The following is a 17818-nucleotide window of genomic DNA, read 5'->3' as shown; positions in this document are numbered from 1 at the left end:
TTGACTATTAATAAAGTTATTGGAAACTGTGCAATCAAGGAAGCAATGACACTTTACCAGTGGCAGTTTGTTAAATTTATTTCACTTTCCATATTTTCCTGGACTGTGGACCGACCCACACAAACTCTCTCTCTCTCTTTGAAAAATCATGCTCTTAAACTTGCATAATATGACCTGGCGACTTGTCCAGGGTGTACCCCGCCTTTCGCCCGTAGTCAGCTGGGATAGGCTCCAGCTTGCCTGTGACCCTGTAGAAGGATAAAGCGGCTAGAGATAATGAGATGAGATGAGATGAAACTTACATAACTATGAAAGCACACAGCTTCTCTCTTATTCATATGACATGAATGACTGAAGTTCATGGAAAGGTTGTGGTTTCATAATGAGGCATTGTTACTTAAGATGCAGTGTGACTGACAGTGGTCAATGGTACATGGAAATATATTTTATGGGAAGATGAAAAATGAAATTAGTTAAGCAGGTTACTTTCTAGTGTCTTCCTCAAACAACTTACTGTTGAACATTTTCTTGTTCTAATGATGTCCTTTAGGGCCACTCGAAAGATGTTTCAGTGTTACAATAACAATAACTAATTAATATTGCAATTAAGGAATGGGATAAGTAATTTATTTATCCCATAAATAATTATGGGATAATTATCCCATATCACTCTTTTCAAGTGATGGCCGTTCCAGGTTGACAAAAATGGCTTCAAAACAACCGCTTCACAGGCTCATGGCTCAGCACAGGAGAGCCAGTTCCTCAGGCCAGGACTCTGCTGTCTATCTTCATCTTAACAACAAAGGACACTCATTTCAGGATTGCAACGTACGCATTTTAGCCAGAGAGGATTGTTGGTAGGCGGCACGGTGGTGTAGTGGTTAGCGCTGTTGCCTCACAGCAAGAAGGTCCTGGGTTCGAGCCCCGTGGTCGGCGAGGGCCTTTCTGTGCGGAGTTTGCATGTTCTCCCCGTGTCCGCGTGGGTTTCCTCCGGGTGCTCCGGTTTCCCCCACAGTCCGAAGACATCCAGGTTAGGTTAACTGGTGACTCTAAATTGACCGTAGGTGTGAATGTAAGTGTGAATGGTTGTCTGTGTCTATGTGTCAGCCCTGTGATGACCTGATGACTTGTCCAGGGTGTACCCCGCCTTTCGCCCGTAGTCAGCTGGGATAGGCTCCAGCTTGCCTGCGACCCTGTAGAAGGATAAAGCAGCTAGAGATAATGAGATGAGATGAGATGAGGATTGTTGGTATGAGCGAGGAGTTAAAGAAGCCATTTTTGTCAACCTGGAATGGCCATCACTGAACAGAGGTGGTGGTCTAAGACACCATTTATCAGCCACCTACAATGCAGTCCTTGGCACACTTCCCAGACAACTGAATGCACACCAAAACCCAGCTGTTTTCAGTGACTCACAGGAGGACAGAGAGAACCAACAACCCATTGATCACCCCAACGACTCTCTAGGCCGTTCACACCCAGTCCCCAGTGACCCACACCAACAGGATGACTCAGCAACACCTTAGGATTGCTTTTCATCCATGAGAGGATAAATACCTGATACTCCCTATTAGTCAGACAGAACTGAATAAGCCTTTCGGATGAGAGGTGAAAAGTCTTCAATAATCTTCAAGCAAGTCCAGCTGCTCTCTTTTACCACCCACAGATCACATGGTCTTCTAAAAGTCGATTTCTGCTGGAACATGCAAATGGTAGCATCAGAATTTGGGATCAAAACTATGAACTCATGGACCAAACCTGTCTTGTCTCAACAGTTTAGGCTGCTGGTGGTGGTGTAAAGATGTGGGAATGTTTTTGCACACATTAGGCCTCTTAATGACAATCGAGCTTTGATAGAATGCTGTTTGAAGTCATCTCAAAGTGGTTCCATGACCATTACAGTGAGTTCAGTGCACTTCAAAAGTACTGTATTGCACTGTATTAATTATTCATTATGAATTTACTATTTAAGTATTATCCATCCATCCATTATCTTTACCGCTTATCGGTCAGGGTTGTGAAGGAGCTGGAGCCAATCCCAGCTGACTTCAGGTGAAAGGCGGGGAACACCCTGGGCAGGTCACAATCCATCGCAGGGTTTACTTAAGTATTAATACGTGCTTATTTGTGGAACTTTAAAGGGTCAAGTTAAATTATTAACAAAATACGTTTTCCAGGGAATATTGGTCTCAGTTCTTGATAATGAAATCACAGTTCACTGACATGCTACCTTGGGCATGGTATTATCTAAAATATCTTTAATTCATAATATTTAACATCTGCTTCACAATTAATAAATTTACTGAAAATTGTGAAATCAAGGAAGTAATGACACTTTACAGTGGCAGTTCGTTAAATTTATTTCACTTTCCATATATTTTCTAGACTGTGCACATGTGCACACGCACACTTTCAAAAACCATGCTCTTTAAATTGCATAACTATGAAAGCATTCAACTTCTCTCTTATTCATACGACGTGCATGAAGGAGGTTCATGGAAAGGTTGTGGTTTCATCATGAGGCATTGTTACTTAAGATGCAGTGTGACAAAAAACATAAAATGTCATGAAATATATATTTACATACATCTTTAACTCATAACATTTAACATCTGCTTCACAATTAATACATTTATTGGAAATTGTGGAATCAAGGAGCAGCACGGTGGTGTAGTGGTTAGCACTATCACCTCACAGCAAGAAGGTCCTGGGTTTGAGCCCAGCAGCCGACGAGGGCCTTCCTGTGTGAAGTTTGCATGTTCTCCCCATGTCTGCGCAGGTTTCCTCTGGGTGCTCTGGTTTCCCCCACAGTCCAAAGACATGCAGGTTAGGCTAATTGGTGGTTCTAAATTGACCGTAGGTGTGAATGGTTGTTTGTCTCTATGTGTTAGCCCTGCGATGATCTGGCAACTTGTCCAGGGTGTACCCCGCCTCTTGCCCATAGTCAGCTGGGATAGGCTCCAGCTTACCTGCGACCCTGCACCAGATAAGTAGCTACAGATAATGGATGGATGTGGAATAAAGGAAGTAATGACACTTTACAGTGGCAGTTTGTTAAATTTATTTCACTTTCCATATGTTTTCTAGATTGTGGACGTGTGCACACACACACACTTTCAAAAATCATGCTCTTTAAGTTGCATAACTCTGAAAGCATACAACTTCTCTCTTATTTATACGACATGCATGATGGAAGTTCATGGAACAGTTGTGGTTTCATTATGAGACATTGTTACTTAAGATGCAGTGTGACAAAAAACATAAAATATGTCATAAAATATATATTTACATATGAAAACCTAATGAACACGCTTTCAAACTAATTAATGGTATTTCTATGTCCAATACAAGGACATCTATGTCCATGAGACTTTGCATTATGTGATGAAAAATGAGATAATAAACCCACAAAAAGAAGCAGATTGTCTCGTTTGATATTGTGGCTATATGTTCTGTATTTGTCCATTTGTTCAATATTGAGAGGCATTGAAAGATCGGACAAACTACTATTGCTGCAACATATTACAGCTGAAACATAGTATTATTTTTATCATTATCCCTATGGCTAATTTACATGAGGAACATATAATCTGAGCTTTAATAAAGTCAATTATATTGATAACGTCACTAGAGGAAGAGAGCAGAGATATAGATTCTCAGTTTCTTCTCCCTACTAACGCTCCCTATGCATAGATGACATTATATGCAGAGGACAAGAAGCAGAATTTTGTGACGCACATATAATATATCTACCATTAAAACCTGGTGAGAGCAAAAGGGCAAGCAGAGAAGCCGAAATTTTGTTTGTCAAAAGTGGTGGCACTTAAGTTGTCTTTGAGCTAGATAGCTTGCAATAATCGCTTTCAAAGATACTATATGAGTCATTCTAGAATTCGGGTTACATTTCGCGTCTCTGAGATAAACCTTTTGTTATTTTCCACAAAAGAAATCTTTCTTGAATCAGTTTTGAACAATAATGCAAATTATGACAAACTTTCACCAATAGCAATGCTTGAGCTACATTTTAGACCCAATTTATCCATAAAATATTAACTAAATGACTCCCACCCCTCCCCTCACATTATTGGCTGTCTTCGACTCCTGATTCATACATTCAACTCGAATAAACATGAAGTGATTCAGTCTAACAGTCTGTTTTTGGGGGGCTCATTCTATTAACTGTTATAAAATCAATTGCATAGAAAGTCTATTTTCTGTCTTATGTGAAATTTCAGTAAGAGAAAATAAATTTTTTTTATCCGTCCCAATGTTCTTGTCAACTCTGTTAACTTTGTTATAAAATCGCCTAAAATCCGCAAAGACTTTTAATAATACGCATGACACCTGCACCAAGAGATGTCACTTCCTCTGGCGGGAAACTTCAGAAAGGCAGCGAGGTATGTTATGTTTCTTCTCTCATTCATTTGAACAAAATGTTGAGGATACACCAACAGTAGATTCATTATTTGTCAAAGCTGTTATTGTGATATTGGAGTGGATCTTTCACTCATTTTTTAAAAACAATAATATGTTGAAAATCCACAAAATTCTGTTTTTATACATGCCATTTGGTAGCTAGTTTGAGGTTAGCATGTAGAGTTAAGACACAGTATACCATGTAACAATTGTCAGTAGACAAAAGACTAATGATGTCTCACACAGATACTTTTGCAAACGGTGTCTGCCAAAATAGTCACATAATTTTCCATAAATAAGACTTTTAACAAAACTGCTTCTCAGACACAAAATGCTGGGAGATGTCAACTCTGTTATCATCAATTCTGTTAATGGATTGCCCAGTTTAATGATAACAGAGTTGACCGTGACTAACAGAGTCAACATTTGAAATGTACCCGCAGCGACAGAATGGGCCATATACCAAATAACAAAGAGAAGCTTTTCTCCTTTAGTAAGCTCTTGTGTTTTAGTAAGCATGCTCATGTTAGTCTGGTCATGCAGGATGAACACAGTCAAACTAATTAAATGAACAAGGTCACAGAAACACAAACTCTGTAGAGTGGACCACTGTGTCTGATAGTGGTCAATGGTAAAAGTACAGTCAATGTTGCATGGATAGTGTGATCAGGAGGCCCTGAATAATCACCTCCTTCCACCAGAAAAAAAAAATCTGGCTGAAACTTGAAGGGATGGAGCATGGATTTGCACACAAGGCTTCATCAGCATGTTCCACTAATGAAGCCACTGGTCTTTCTACCAGAGGCAGTGAGCTCAAGCTTCGAGCTTCTGCCATGCTGCCATTATACATGACCTTTTATCAGGTCACACCCCATTCACTCACTTGGACAGATGTATTTTTATTTTTATCTTTTAAAGAGACATTTGAAACTGCATTGTGTGGAGACTCCACATTTAGTTTTGCCAAGGATTATTTAACGCCACTCTTCACTGCAACACTTAGAAGCTTAGAGGATGAGACAGACCTATCAGAAGTTCATCAGGGTCTGTCTCTGTATATGTGGCAGCTGTACTAAACTCTTCTTAGCTTTGTATTTATTGAACTGTTGTATTGTTACGAAGAGCTCCTGCATTTGGTCCATGCCCTCAGCTCTGCATTTCAACACCTTCAGTTTGCCATTCAGAAGCCATTTATGAGGTAAGAGTTATCCATGTAAATCTCTTGTTTCAAAATAAAGAATGTTATATTTATTAACAAATGCCACATGACAAAAGTATAATCTGTTCTGTTGTAGATTTATGCAAATACTGTCTGATTAAAAAAAGCAACACGGGTTTATACAGTGATCAGCGTAAATGAGTGCACCCCCTTTGAAAAGTAACATTTTAAACAATATCTCAATGAACACAAACAATTTCCAAAATGTTGACAAGACAAAGTTTTGTATAACATCTGTTTAACTTATAACGTGAAAGTAAGGTTAATAATATAAACTTAGATTACACATTTTTCAGTTTTACTCAAATTAGGGTGGTGCAAAAATGAGTACACCCCACAACAAAAACTACTACATCTAGTACTTTGTATGGCCTCCATGATTTTTAATGACAGCACCAAGTCTTCTAGGCATGGAATGAACAAGTTGGCAACATTTTGCAACATCAATCTTTTTCCATTCTTCAACAATGACCTCTTTTAGTGACTGGATGCTGGATGGAGAATGATGCTCAACTTGTCTCTTCAGAATTCCCCATAGGTGTTCGATTGGGTTCAGATCAGGAGACATACTTGGCCACTGAATCACTTTCACCCTGTTCTTCTTCAGAAATCCAACAGTGGCCTTAGATGTGTGTTTAGTCATGTTGGAAAAGTGCACAACAACCAAGGGCACGGAGTGATGGTAGCATCTTCTCTTTCAGTACAGAGCAATACGTCTGTGAATTCATGATGCCATCAATGAAATGCAGCTCCCCGACACCAGCAGCACTCATGCAGCCCCACATAAGGACACTGCCACCACCATGTTTCACTGTAGGCGCCATGCATTTTGCTTTGTATTCCTCACCTTTGCGATGCCATACAGTTTTGAAGCCATCAGTTCCAAAAACATTTATCTTGGTCTCATCACTCCAGAGTATAGAGTCCCAGTAGTCTTCATCTTTGTCAGCATGGGCCCTGGCAAACTCTAGGCGGGCTTTTTTGTGCCTGGGCTTTAGGAGAGGCTTCTTTCGTGGACGGCATCCATGCATGCCATTCCTCTGCAGTGTATGCCATATTGTGTCATGGGAAATAGTCACCCCAGTTTGGCTTTCTACTTCTTTAGATAACTGCAGTGATCTTGCATGCTGGTTTTCTTCAACCCTTCTCATCAGAAGACACTCCTGTTGAGGTGTAAACTTCCGTGGACGACCTGGACGTCTCTGTGAGATGGTTGCAGTTCCATCTTTCTTAAATTTTTGTACCACTTTTGCTACAATATTCTGACTGATAAGTAAAGCTTTGCTGATCTTCTTGTAGCCTTCGCCTTTGTGGTGTAAAGAAATTATTTTCTTTGGGGAATTCTGAAGAGACAAGTTGAGCATCACTCTCCATCCAGCATCCAGTCACTAAAAGAGGTCATTGTTGAAGAATGGAAAAAGATTGATGTTGCAAAATGTCACCAACTTGTTCATTCCATGCCTAGAAGACTTGGTGCTGTCATTAAAAATCATGGAGGCCATACAAAGTACTAGATGTAGTAGTTTTTGTTGTGGGGTGTACTCATTTTTGCACCACCCTAATTTGAGTAAAACTGAAAAAATGTGTAATCTAAGTTATATTATTAACCTTACTTTCACATTATAAGTTAAACAGATGTTATATGAAACTTTGTCTTGTCAACATTTTGGAAATCGTTTGTGTTCATTGAGATATTGTTTTAAAATGTTACTTTTCAAAGGGGGTGTGCTCATTTACGCTGAGCACTGTATAAACCGGATTTAACTGAAGAGCATCCGTATACAATATATAGTTTCGTAAATTTCCCTCACCTCCAAATGAAATATCCACAAAGCTGCTTCTCAGACAAAAAAAGAACATACTTTGGTATGCATGTTTGAATACCAGTTAGATTAGATTAGATTAGATTAGATTAGATTAGATTAGATTAGATTAGATTAGATTAGATTAGATTAGATTAGATTAGATTAGATTAGATAAAACTTTATTGATCCCTTTGGGAGGGTTCCCTCAAGGTTCCCTCAGTTAATTGAACAGCAAATTTTTATTGATTGAAATCATTACAGATAAAAAGAAGAAGAATCATATTCATACAGGTAGCAGTAACTTAACATGAAAATTAATAATCAAATAAAATTGTCTAAACCAAGTTACAGTTAAACTAATTCTAAATGCAATCATGAGATTTGTTATATTTATTTTTCAGAATGGTAAACCATTCGTTGAAAAATGATCATAAAATGTGGGTTGGCACAACTTGAACACTAGCAGGTTAATCGAGTCATTTTATTGATAGATTTACAGGATTTTTTTTAAAAGCACCAATATAAACATTATGATCAACATTATGGAAAGTTAATACTCAAGTTATTTAAACCAAGTTAAAATGAACATGAACATCATCAAAGAAAATAAGCCTGAAAAAGAAGAATTATTGAATGAGATTCATTATATTTCACTTTTAAAAGGTTTCCAATTCATTTTGCAGCATCTGGCACCTCAGCAAGCTTTTTGACTGATTCCATCACAACCACTTTTCCATCAGTGTAAGTGACACCTTTGTAGGTTCCACTGGTTGGAAACTGCAGCACGCTATAGCAGGTAATCTTGACTGTGCCTTTGTAAGGCAGATCAATTGTAGCACGGCCAATTGTGATGTCCACATCCATGGCTTTCCCTGGAGGGACTTTGACAGGAAATGACAGTAGCTCCGTTTTCTCTTCAGTTTTCTCTAAACCATATGAGCTCTCGGTTCCCACTGTGAAGCCAAATCCAGTTGATACTTCCACAACCTCTGGAATTCCTGCCTTCACTTCCATTGAAAATGAGAATTCAATCTTGTTGGTAACAGACCATGAGGATTTTTTAGTGATTTTTTTGGAGGTTTCAATTCGATATTCTTGAGTTTGAGTAGAATTATGATGGTATGTCATGGATTTGATTTCCTCAACAGCCACATTGGGTATCACACTATGAAGGGTGGGATACTGAACATCTGTTAGCTCAGTAGACTTGTCGGTGTTGATGAACATGAAACCTAAGTGTGGCAGCGGAGGCGTGGTCGAGCACCGGTCTGTGACAGGAGGGCGGAGTCAGGGAAGGTAAGTGGCAGATTCACTTCACCTGAGAGCAATTAACCTGTGTTTGTGTGTCTTCCCAGGGACCGCGCCCTATTTAGGGAGGGAGAGCGAGAGCAGAAGAGATCTCTCCCGAACCAGACACCTGATGTGTGTGTGTGCGTGTGTCTGCGTAAAACCTATTGTGTTCCCTGAAAAGTGGAACAATAAAACGGTTTGTTGAACCTGATCTCTGTCCTGCCGTCCTCTGTGCTCCACCCACACCTAGGGAAAGCTACAGTGGTGCCGAAACCCGGGAAATGGAGCACCAACCCAGCAGCCCCATGGAATCCTCCCCGTTCACCGACCTGGTCCACGCCCTCGCCACGGCTCAGCAAAGCCAGCACCAGGCGCTCGTCACACTCCGAAAGGAACAAGAGCGATGCCCTGGTGCTGGCCCAGCAAGAAGATCGCAAGGCGTTCCGGCGTCTCCTCGCGTCGGCGGGGCCCACCAGCGCTCCGGCCGCGGGCCCGTCTCCCCTCACCTTAACTAAGATGGGCCCGCAGGATGACCCTGAGGCTTTCTTCACGTTATTCGAGCAGGTCGCTGAAGCCTCGGGGTGGCCGATGGAGCAGCGCGCGGCGCGCCTCCTCCCCCTCCTGACGGGAGAGGCGCAGCTGGCTGCACTACAGCTCCCCGCCGATCGCCGGCTGGCCTACGCCGACCTTCGCCGGGCTGTCCTTCAGCGCGTGGGGCGCACGCCGGAGCAGCAGCGCCAGCGCTTCCGCGCGCTGCGGATGGAGGAAGTCGGCAGCCTGTTCGCGTTCGGCCAGCAGCTCCGGGACGCCTGCTGGCGGTGGCTGAGGGCCGAAGATCGCGACGCCGAGGGAATCGTCGATCAGGTGGTACTGGAACAGTTCATCGCCCGCTTACCAGCAGGAGCCGCGGAGTGGGTCCAGTGCCACCGCCCGGCGTCGCTGGATCAGGCAGTCGAGCTGGCGGAGGATCATCTGGCGGCTGTCTCGGCGGCAGGACAGCGGATGTCGACATCTCTTCTCTCCTCTTCTCTTTCTCTCTCTCTCTCCCCTCCTTCTGTGTCCCGTCCTCGCCCCATTCCCCCACCGCGGAGGCGGGGGCCGGCACCACCCCTGCCGGCCCGCCGCACCCACGGTGCCCTCCCGTTTCTCCCTTCTGTGTCTGTCTCTCCCCCACCTCAGGTGAGTGAGCCCCAGAGCACCGGTGCAGAGGAGAAGCCCGGGCCGGTTTGCTGGCGCTGCGGGGAACCGGACCACCTTCAACAGCAGTGCACAGCAATGGAAGTGGGCGCGGTGGTTCGGATCCCCGACGCGCCAGAGGCCGCCCTCGATCGGGCCGGAGCGTATCGCATACCGGTGAGTATCCAAGGGGCTACATATTAGGCATTGGTGGATTCTGGTTGTAATCAGACCTCAATTCGCCAAAGCCTGGTTCAAAACGAGGCATTGGGGGGAGCACAGGGGGTGAAGGTTTTGTGTGTGCACGGGGATGTTCACAGCTACCCTTTGGTGTCGGTCCATATTATTTTCAGAGGGGAAAAATTTATAGTGAAGGCGGCGGTTAATCCTCGCCTTACCCACTCGTTAATTTTGGGGACTGATTGGCCGGGATTTCGGGGTTTAATGACGCGCCTAGTAGAGAGTGGGTCCTGCCAGTTGACAGGGGGAGGTCCCGGTGTCGTTTTGGCGGGAGCAGCTGTCGCGGAGCCGTCTACGTCATCTCCGCGTCAGGGTGAGGAGCCACCGGCTCCTCCTCTCTCTATTGGGGAATCCCTCGCGGATTTCCCATTAGAGCAGTCGCGAGACGAGACTCTGCGGCATGCGTTTGACCAAGTGAGAGTAATCGATGGTCAAACGCTCCCGCCGAACGCCACCCCGTCCTTCCCCTACTTCGCGATTATGAAGGATAGGTTATACCGAGTGACGCAGGACACTCAAACTAAAGAGCGAGTCACGCAGCTTTTGATTCCAAAGAGCCGCCGGGAATTGGTATTCCAGGCGGCTCACTTTAATCCCATGGCTGGACACTTAGGGCAGGATAAAACACTAGCCCGAATAATGGCCCAATTCTATTGGCCGGGGATTCGCGGCGATGTCCGTAGGTGGTGTACGGCATGCCGCGAATGCCAGTTAGTAAATCCAGCGGCCATTCCAAAAGCGCCATTGCGCCCTCTACCGTTAATCGAGACCCCGTTTGAAAGAATTGGGATGGATCTCGTCGGGCCATTAGATCGGTCAGCACGAGGGTACCGCTTTATATTAGTTCTAGTGGACTATGCAACGCGATACCCGGAAGCAGTGCCTCTGCGCAATATCTCAGCACGCAGTATTGCAGAGGCACTCTTCCGCGTCATCTCCCGAGTTGGAATCCCGAAAGAGATTCTGACTGATCAAGGCACTACGTTTATGTCACGAACACTACGCGAACTGTATGGGTTATTGGGGATTAAGCCGATCCGCACCAGCGTATATCACCCACAAACGGACGGTTTAGTAGAACGGTTCAACCGCACCCTCAAAAATATCATTAAAAAATTCGTAAGTGAGGACGCACGTAATTGGGATAAGTGGCTCGAACCCTTGCTGTTCTCAGTGCGAGAGGTCCCTCAAGCCTCCACGGGGTTCTCCCCGTTCGAATTATTATATGGGCGTAAGCCGCGCGGCATCCTGGACGTGCTGCGGGAAAATTGGGAGGAGGGACCTTCACAAAGTAAGAATGAAATTCAGTACGTTATGGACCTGCGCGCAAAACTCCACACGCTCACCCACCTAACTCAGGAGAATTTGCGGCAGGCCCAGGAACGGCAAGCCCGCCTGTACAACAAGGGTACGCGCCTTAGAGAGTTCACACCGGGAGATAAAGTACTCGTACTCTTGCCCACGTCGAGCTCCAAATTAATCGCCAAGTGGCAAGGACCCTTTGAGGTCACACGGCGAGTCGGGGATGTCGACTATGAGGTGAGGCGAACAGACAGGGGTGGGGCGCTACAGATTTACCACCTCAATCTGCTCAAACTCTGGAACGAGGAGGTCCCCGTGGCGTTGGTGTCGGTAGTTCCGGAGAAGGCGGAGCTGGGGCCGGAGGTTCAAAAAGGGAATTTGGCATCACGTACCTCTCCGGTCCCCTGTGGAGACCACCTCTCCCCGACCCAACTCACGGAGGTCGCCCAGTTGCAGGCCGAGTTTTCGGATGTGTTCTCGCCCCGGCCCGGTCGCACTAACCTCATAGAACACCACATAGAGACACCCCCGGGGGTGGTAGTGCGTAGCCGCCCGTATAGACTACCCGAACACAAAAAAAAGGTGGTTCGGGAAGAACTTCAGGCCATGCTCGAAATGGGCATCGTCGAGGAGTCCCACAGCGACTGGAGCAGCCCGGTGGTCTTGGTTCCCAAGGCCGACGGCTCGGTCCGGTTCTGTGTGGACTATAGAAAAGTCAACGCGGTGTCTAAATTCGACGCGTACCCAATGCCTCGTATTGATGAGCTGCTCGATCGACTAGGCACGGCTCGCTTTTACTCGACACTGGATTTAACGAAGGGATATTGGCAGATCCCCTTGACTCCATTATCCCGGGAGAAAACGGCCTTTTCCACACCGTTCGGCTTACACCAGTTCGTCACACTTCCGTTTGGGCTGTTTGGGGCGCCCGCTACGTTTCAGCGGCTGATGGACCGGGTCCTCCGGCCCCACGCCACCTATGCGGCCGCCTACCTGGACGACATTATCGTTTATAGTAACGACTGGCAGCGGCACCTGCAACACCTGAGGGCCGTCCTTAGGTCGCTGAGACGGGCGGGACTCACGGCCAACCCAAAGAAGTGTGCGATTGGGCGGGTGGAAGTACGGTATCTGGGCTTCCACTTGGGCAACGGGCAGGTGCGTCCCCAAATTAATAAGACAGCAGCGATTGCGGCCTGCCCGAGGCCCAAGACCAAAAAGGGGGTGAGACAGTTCCTGGGGCTGGCTGGCTACTATCGTAGGTTTATACCTAATTATTCGGACGTCACCAGCCCGCTGACTGACCTCACTAAAAAGGGGGCGCCAGATCCGGTCCAGTGGACGGAGCAGTGCCAGCGGGCTTTCTCTGAGGTAAAGGCTGCACTGTGTGGGGGGCCACTTTTACACTCCCCTGACTTCTCTCTCCCTTTTATGTTACAGACGGATGCGTCGGACAGAGGGCTGGGGGCCGTTTTGTCCCAGCAGGTGGAGGGGGAGGATCGCCCGGTCCTATACATCAGCCGGAAGCTGTCAGTGCGTGAGGGGCGCTACAGCACGATTGAGAAGGAGTGCCTGGCGATCAAATGGGCGGTCCTCGCCCTCCGGTACTACCTGCTGGGGCGCTCTTTCACCCTCTGTTCGGACCACGCGCCCCTCCAGTGGCTCCACCGCATGAAAGATGCCAACGCGCGGATCACCCGTTGGTATCTGGCGCTCCAACCCTTTAATTTCAAGGTGGTCCACAGGCCGGGGGCGCAGATGGTCGTGGCGGACTTCCTCTCCCGTCAAGGGGGGGGGGGAGTCGGCTGCGGGCCGGACGGCTGCCCGGCCTGAGTCGGGCGGTGGGGGTATGTGGCAGCGGGGGCGTGGTCGAGCACCGGTCTGTGACAGGAGGGCGGAGTCAGGGAAGGTAAGTGGCAGATTCACTTCACCTGAGAGCAATTAACCTGTGTTTGTGTGTCTTCCCAGGGACCGCGCCCTATTTAGGGAGGGAGAGCGAGAGCAGAAGAGATCTCTCCCGAACCAGACACCTGATGTGTGTGTGTGCGTGTGTCTGCGTAAAACCTATTGTGTTCCCTGAAAAGTGGAACAATAAAACGGTTTGTTGAACCTGATCTCTGTCCTGCCGTCCTCTGTGCTCCACCCACACCTAGGGAAAGCTACACTAAGCAATCGATATCTGAAGCTGCACGTCCTGTGATTCCCATGCAGATCCCAGAAGCAACATCAACTGGATATTCTGTTTTCAGCCCCCAGTCTGTCATGTATGCAAAGAACTCCCGGGAGTGATTTGTCTTGAATTTAATGGCACCCAGACGTGTTCCAGCTCCATTTCCCCAAAGTGAAAGGGAGGTGAAATGCTCTCCATCTTCAAATATAAATTCTGAATACTTCCCATCAGGGTTTCCAATCTGCTTGGACTGGCCATCAGTAAGCCAAACCTTCATGGCTTTTATCTGCCAGCCGCCGGCCCACACCCAGATCTTTTTCAGTGTGGCTCCATTTCCAGTACCATTAAAATCAAAGGCATTTCCTCCTCGCCCACCAATTATAAGGACTTGTGCAAGGTATGACATGTTCTTGCCCTTAATGTGAACTTAAAATGAAGAAGAAGAATTTATTTTGCATTTGCATTGCATTGGTGTAGGGTGTTTACATGGATGTCCATGTGAAGAATAATAAGAAAAATCAGAAATAAGGATGAATATGTTTGTTCTCTAGGTTGTTTAACAGCTGTTTGTATTTAGTTAAGTCAGTTCTAGGAGAGAAGAAACCAGATATAAATACTTAGTTTGGATGTTTGTAGGAGGATATGCTCACATTACAGAAACTAGAAAGATTTTCTTTACTATATTAAAACAAATATTGTCCTTCTTAAAGATACTACTTCTTCTTCTTCTTTTGGCTGCTCCCGAATAGGGGTCGCCACAGCGGATCTTTCGTCTCCACTGCTCCCTGTCTTCAGCATCCTTCTCTACCACACCTGCCACTTTCATGTCCTCTCTCACCACATCTCTCACCTCTTTGGCCTTCCTCATTTTCGTTTGCCTTGCGGCTCCATCCTCAACATTCTCCTTCCCACATGCTCTGCATCTCTTCTCAGGATGTGCCCATACCATCTCAGTCTCATCTCTCTTAGCTTAATTCCCAAGCTCTCCACATGTGCTGTCCCTCTGATGTGCTCGTTCCTTATCCTGTCCAACCTTGTCACTCCCATCGCAAACCTTAACATTCTCAACTCCGCCACCTCCAACTTTGCCTCCTGTCTCTTCGTTAAGGGTATGGTCTCCAATCCATACATCACAGCTGGTCTCACTACTGTCTTATACATCTTACCTTTCACTTTTGCTGGGATTTTCCTATCACAAATGACTCCTGAAATCCTTCTCCAACTGCTCCACCCTGCCTGCACGCTCTTTCTCATCTCACTATCGCAGCCCCCATTTTCCTGCACAGTTGACCCCAGGTACTTGAATTCACCAACTTTCTTTCCGTCTACTCCTTGCATCTTCACTACACTCTCATCCCCATTCTCATTGATGCACATGTATTCTGTTTTGCTACTGCTCACCTTCATTCCTCTTCATTCCAATGCATACCTCCATCACTCCAAACCCAACTCAACCTCCTTTCTACTTTCACCACATATCACAATATCATCCGCAAACATCATGTTCCATGGTGACTCTTGCCTCACTTTGCCCATCAAGCTATCCATCACTATGGCAAACAAAAAAGGACTCAAAGCAGATCCTTGATGGAGTCCCACCTTCACCTTGAACCATTCAGTTGTTCTAACTGCACACCTCACTGCTGTTTCACTGTTCTCATACATGTCTTGCACCACTCTAATATACTTCTCATTCACTCCACTCTTTCTCATACAGTACCATAACTCATCTTTCGGCACTCTATCGTATGCCTTCTCCAGGTCTACAAACACACAATGTAGCTTTCTCTGGCCTTCCCTGTACTTCTCCATTAACATTCTTAAAGCAAAAATTGCATCCGACATGCTCTTCCTTGGCATAAACCCGTACTGCTGTTCACAGATTGCTACCTCTCTTCTCAATCTCGCCTCCAATACCCTTTCCCATAGCTTCATGGTGTGGCTCATCAATTTTATTCCTCTGTAATTACTGCAGCTCTATACAGCTCCCTTATTCTTGTATATTGGGACTAGCACACTCTCTATTCATTTGGCATTTTCTCATTCTCTCGGATCTTATTAAACAATCTCGTTAGGAACTCCACAGCTATCTCACCCAAACATTTCCAAGCCTCAATCGGGATACCATCTGGTCCGACTGCTTTCCCAGTTTTCATTCTTTTCATGGCTGCCCTCACCTCATCCTTACTAACCAACTCTGCTTCCTGATTTGCTGTCTCCAACAAATCGGACCTTTTCTCTCTTGGACTCTCCTCATTTAATAAATCCTCAAAGTACTCTTTCCACCTTCTTAATACACTCTCTTTGTTTGTCAGCACATTTCCATTTACATCTTTTATCACCCTTACCTGCTGTACATCCCTCGCTTCCCTGTTTCTCTGCCTAGCTAGTCTGTACAGGTCTTTCTCTCCTTCAGTAGCACACTTTCCACCAGCACCCTGTTGACCAACAGTACCAAAGGTGGTCGTTGTTAACCCGGGCCCCGACCAATCCGGTATGGTATTTCTCTTTTCATTCCGCATGTTAGATTTGGCATAGTTTTACACCGGATGCCCTTCCTGATGCAACTCTCTCCAATTTATCCGGGCTTGGGACCGGCACCAAGAGTACACTTATGCACCCCCAGTGGCTGGATTGTCCTTCTTAAAGATACTATATATCGAAATAAAACAGATTTCACACTTTTAGGCTTCCCTTTAAATGTTGCATACACAAACACAGAAACTCTTATTAAACCTATTTCTTAGTGTTATCTAACAGAAACAATTCAGCAACAGCTCTGATAATAGCTCTAACTGCTATTTCCTAGGGCTCATGCTGCATCACAGGGCAGCATAACACAGTCTGAGCAAAGTGCTATTCACCCCCTCCGCATACATGAGCTCACAGATGCTCTCAATTGACACATGTCACTGTGACTGACGGGGAGAGAGGATATGACACCCTTCACACCCAGTCATCACGGCCCATTTTTCCTCTCACAAACTCCAGAATGGCTCTGGCATCACCAGGATTCCATCTCACGAGCTTGCTATACTTGTGAGAAAATTTGGGATACTTACGAGAAAGTTGTCAGCAGCAGGTGACAAAATTGTTCAAGATGCTTCCTGTTAAATGCAGGATTTTTTTTTGCATAAAGCATAAGCCGAATACCCTTATTTATATTAGATACAGAGGGTGGTGTCTCAGTTTATTAACCCTCTTCTCAGACAAAGTTGACACAAGGAGAAGACGGTCAATATTTACTTTTGAGATTAACATAACTCACAGCATTTTATCTACAGCCGATAAGGAGGGTGGTGTCTACCTTTAAGTGTGTGGCAAACACATACCTTTTTGTACTTTGATGTCATATTGTTTGATCGTATCCTGACAATTTTTCACACATGCCAACAGATAAAAAAGTAGGTTGAATAAAATATTCAATTTTTTTCTATTTCCTTAAGTGTTATTTCCCAAATTGTGAAAAGAGTTGAAATCAGTGAGTGTTTGTAATGATGGCAAAATAAAAAATATATATCTGCAAGTAGCAATTAAGAGGGTAAAGCACGTTCTGGCCCCGTCCCTTAGCAATTGGAGGAATAAGAAAGCACAACTTTATTCATCACACACTTGTGAAATTCCTCTCTGCATTTAACCCATCTGAAGCAGAGCACACACACACACCCAGAGCAGTGGGCAGCCATGCTAACAGCGCCCAGGGAGCAGTTGGGAGTTAGGTGCCTTGCTCAAGGGCACCTCAGCCCAAAGGCGTCCCATATTAACCTAACCACGTCTTTGAACTGTGGGGGAAACCGGAGCACCCGGAGGAAACCCACGGAGACACGAGGAGAATATGCAAACTCTGCACAGAAAGGCCCCCGCCAGCCACTGGGCTCGAACCCAGAACCTTCTTGCTGTGAGGCAACCGTGCACTTACACCACCGTGCCGCCCAATTTTTATTGACTTTGCCATCAAATTCATTTGTGTGCAAACTGTCCCTCATATCAAAAATCTAAGAAACACATTTTGCTCAGGTTCATCTCATCTGTAGAAAAGAAGCCAAAGGATTTTATTTATTTATTTTTTTATTTATTTTTAGTGAAAACTCAAAACGGCTGAATTTGGCAAATCACAAATTCATTACATTCATTACATCGGAGACACCTTCCAGGGCATCAACAGCAAGAAGAATTGTGATTTGATGTTGAGTGGTTCGA

General features: G+C 45.4%; 1 pseudogene; it reads right to left on the bottom strand.

Moving 5' to 3' along the window:
• Nucleotides 1–8112: 8112 nt before the first annotated feature.
• LOC132873940 (aerolysin-like protein) lies at nt 8113–14024 on the bottom strand (annotated as a pseudogene).
• Between the last annotated feature and the right edge of the window lie 3794 nt (nt 14025–17818).

The sequence above is a fragment of the Neoarius graeffei genome, chromosome 26 (assembly GCF_027579695.1).
Source record: "Neoarius graeffei isolate fNeoGra1 chromosome 26, fNeoGra1.pri, whole genome shotgun sequence".
Taxonomy (NCBI): Eukaryota; Metazoa; Chordata; class Actinopteri; order Siluriformes; family Ariidae; genus Neoarius; species Neoarius graeffei.
This window is presented reverse-complemented; position numbering and strand designations above follow the sequence as displayed.